Source organism: Cyprinodon variegatus, unplaced genomic scaffold (genome assembly GCF_000732505.1).
Source record: "Cyprinodon variegatus isolate N-32 unplaced genomic scaffold, C_variegatus-1.0 Scaffold1402, whole genome shotgun sequence".
NCBI lineage: Eukaryota > Metazoa > Chordata > Actinopteri > Cyprinodontiformes > Cyprinodontidae > Cyprinodon > Cyprinodon variegatus.
In genome coordinates, this window is record NW_015151855.1 from 75,703 (window position 1) to 79,740 (window position 4,038).

The 4,038-nt window shown below is 43.5% G+C and overlaps 1 protein-coding gene across 1 annotated transcript in view; it reads right to left on the bottom strand.

The window, feature by feature from the left end:
* LOC107103236 (titin-like) overlaps window positions 1-2,068 on the bottom strand; it is a 40,602-nt gene extending 38,534 nt beyond the window's left edge. The window contains 1 exon segment of the mRNA XM_015402812.1: window positions 1,885-2,068. The gene's annotated coding sequence lies outside the window, so the exon portion shown is untranslated.
* Between the last annotated feature and the right edge of the window lie 1,970 nt (window positions 2,069-4,038).

Below are 4,038 nucleotides of genomic sequence, written 5' to 3' on the forward strand. Positions count from 1 at the left end.
AAAAAAGACATAAAAACTATAAAAATATTTCCCTTTAATCTCTATTTATTTCAATTACAATAAAAAAACAACTATTGTAGTTAAACTTAAAAAATAAAATAAAAACAGAAATAAACCGACAGCAGTATTTTATTACAGTTACGATAAATTAAAGTCCAGGATCTTCTGACTTTCTGTTCCTCTAGAAATAAAACCTCAACGTTTCCCTTAATATGAAACTTTAAATAATTAACCCTTTAATGCCAAATGTATCATATTTGATACATACGGTTTCTGAAATGTTTTGCGTCTGACACCTTTTGCATAATTTAATGGTAAAAACTTTGCTCTAAATCCTATTGTACACAATCAGATATACCTGATAACAGAGGGCAGAAGACTACACAAAAAATAATCTGGACTCATTGCATAGTAATAAATTATTAATATCAAAAATGTATTTCTGTTTTTTCTTTTTACATATTTTGTTAAAAGGCCAAAAAGGGACTTCAAACCAAACAAAGTAATTTTCTGTTTTGTTTTATTCTTGGATCGGGCTTTAAAGGGTTAAACAGAAATACATAGAAAAACAGTTTTTATCAAAGACATATCTTTAAAAAGTTTCCTCATTAATAAAAGCGAGATGCAGCCGGTCGGCATCAGGACCAAAGCTCTGTTTATTAAAATAACCTCATGCGGCTCTGGGTGACATATTTCTATCTGTGTGTGGGACCTAAATCCCAGAAGGTTCCTCTTCATCTGATCTCCAAACATGAGAGGCACAGAATCAGAATCTACTATAAACCTGCAGAAAGTTCAGGATCAGTTCTGGACCTGCTGCTGATACCAGAACCAGTCTGAGTTCTTCCAGGTCTCCAGGTGAGGTCAACCATCAGAACCTGGATCAGAGGAGCAGCTGACTTATTCATTTTTATTAATTAAAAATTAAATCCCTTTATTGTCTCCCAGTGGAGAAATGAACCCTCCGTGTTTAATCCTTTAAAGCCCAGGGCAGCACATTGGATCCATGACTTTTTGAGACTTTGCCTCATCAGAGCGATGCTTTTGTTGTTGAAACACTGACTTAAATATTTAGACAGTGAACAGAAAATGTATAAAAGATTATACAGAATTGCCTAATGTCTCCAATTTGATGCAAATAAATGATCTAATTAAACTTAATGACATTCTCCTATTGAAAAATTTGAATGTTCTGTCAATCATTTCATGGTTCAGGCTTTAAAGGGTTAAGGGTCTTGCTCAGGGACCCAGAGAGCAGGCTGTGGGGATCGAACCGGGTACTTGGAACCTTCCAAGCATACAGGTCCACTGCTCTGACCCACTAGGCCAACGATCCACCGGAAGACTAAAAGTGTAAATTTGTGACTCAGCTCCTCCACCTTCATCAGGACGCCTGCTGCTTCGCTGATCTGGGCTCAGACCGATCGCAGCCTCGGTTCTGATCCAATAACAACATGGATCAATGAGGGGAACCCTGCTTCAGAACCGGACCTGCCCTGCTGGTATTTACAGACCAACATCTGAGCGACAGATATGGCAGTGACCAAAAATACCCCTGCACCCCCGCCCTGACCCGCCGTGCTTTGATTGACAGCCACCATGTGGCACATTGCTGGAGCTGCAACTGATACGCCTGCTGCTGATTCCCTTAAAAAGCCATGGCCCCAGCTGACAGGCCTCTCTGATGCTCTCAGCAGCTATTCTTGGCTTTCCTCAGATCGCTTCACACTCTGCTGCAGGAGGCCCTTCTTCTGCAGCCAAAAATACATCTAAACCTCAGCAAACCTCTGAAAATCAGGAGTCCGACCCCCGAACTGATCCCAACTTCCCCCAAAAACCCAGAGTCCGGCTCCCTGATCAAACCACACAGTCACATCTACTTACTTGTTTCCACAAGAGTGCCTGGAAGAGAAGGGACGAAGCCCGAGTGACTAACGAGAGAACCCCCCTTTATCCAGAACGGTTTGTGTAGAAAGATCCAAGATGAACGGGATGAGCCTCGAAATATTCCCCGACAAAAACAAAACTACACAGAGAGAGGCCGTGTAGTTTTGCTTTCCCTCGCAATCCCTCCACCCGAGGCGAGGCTGGGAATGCTCCAACTGCTCAGGAGGGCCCAGATGGAGCTGGAGGGTTTTATACCAGGGGGGCAACCTGCATCACCGCCTCACGGAGCCTCCCCATTGGCTGGCGGGGGCACCCAGGGGGGCATGATGGGAGATGGCAGCCATTTATGAAACCCCCCCAGTCTGCCAGTCATGGTGTTGATCGAGCTTCGATGGGAATCGATCTGAAATCATCCGACTGCAGAACTTTAAACGTTTTCATGAAAGCGTCTCTTCCTGATGGAGACGCAGAGGATTTAAACGGTTTAAAAACCTCTGCAGGCCGTTAAATAACTGCTGACAAAAAAAAAAAGGAAGCAGAGTCAGAGGCTGTCCCTGTCAATCAACCCCCCCGCCCCCGCCTCCATCCACCATGGCTGCTGCTTACAACACACCACCACACTCTTCATCCTCAGCCCCACTGATGCTGCTTCACATCCAGCTTTAAAGGCTCTGCATCCAAAAACTACAAACCGGACCCAGAACCGGGCCGGCGGCCCAGAACCACCCTGCAGGTCCTGGACCTTCTGGCCCAGCATGGAGGTTTGGTAACGCTGTTTGGTAACTCATCTGTCAATCATCCATCTGTGTCGCTGCATGGAACCTGAGAAGCTCCAGCAGGAGCGGCGAACATGTGGCTCAGCAGCTGAAACCGGCGCTGACCCACATCCATCAGAACCTCGGATGAGTTCCTGTTCATCCAGAGGAGAAGATGGAACTTCTTCATGTTCTAGTTCTACAGCAGAGACCAATCCAATCAATGGGAACTTTAGTTAGAATAATTGGAGACGGTCATAGTTGGTATTTTCCTGATTGAACCTGGAAAGTTTAAGAAGCACTAAAAAAACAATATTTTTTTTATAGAGGGTTTGACTTATTTTAGATGATGTTAATAAAAAAGTGACCTTATTTTTAGATGTTACTGAGGAGATTTTAATATATTTGGGTCAGAAGATGAAGGTTAAAAAGACCCCTTAAAGTCATAGAGAAATAATATTTTTATGTCAAATCATTCTGGCTTAAACATGTATATAAATGTTCTCTTTATCAGACCATATTGTCCCAAAAGTTAGAAAATTGATATTTAAAACCCTGCCTTTAATATTTTTTTCCTTTGTCTTCTGCAGGCCAGTTAGTTAAACGTCAGCCTGAACACCTAAATTCATCCAATCATACATCAACGGTCATCTGTCAATCAAATTTCTTTCGGTCATAGCATCTTGATTCATATGTCGCAGCTAATATACGCAACGGTTGAATTCAGGATCTTCGCAGAGTAGTGGTGACCGTTACAGGTGTATAGCTGGAGAGCAAATTGTTAGCTGTTTCTCTATTCACATAGCCTGAAAAAAACCAGACTATATGTGAGATTAAAAGTGTAATCTAGTCTGGCCCCGATGAATGAGACATCGGAAGATTGTTGATGAGATCAACCTGTTGTTTTTCAAACCAGTTCTGTGACAATTGGCCGACGCTCTGACCAATGAGAGCCACTGAAGCTGGTGGGGGAGTGCAAACAAACAACCTGTTGGTAAAACGGCGAATATTTCCTTCTTAAAAATGAATGAGCGTAGAGCCTCTTCCTGCTCACATTTCAACCAAAACCCCAAAGTCTGATCCTTCCAGACTGATTCCAAAGCTGAGTCAAACCAGAACTGTTCAATAGTTGCTGCCATCTTCCTTGTTGTGCTTTCTCCAGCGTCACGCAGCTTTGTCGTCACGCCCTCAAAGCCCCGCCCACTTTGCATCCGCCAGTTCTAGAGCCTGAGGCATTGATGGAGGCTAGGCCACTCGCAGGCAAAAATGTGAAATTTTGGCCGCTGGTGGGCAGGACTAGTTTACTAGGCTACAATTCACTAGAACACGAGTACGGACCAGTTTCCTCGACAAGTATGTTCTTGAGAACCCAGGAAAGTCCGGACTCTGGGAGAAC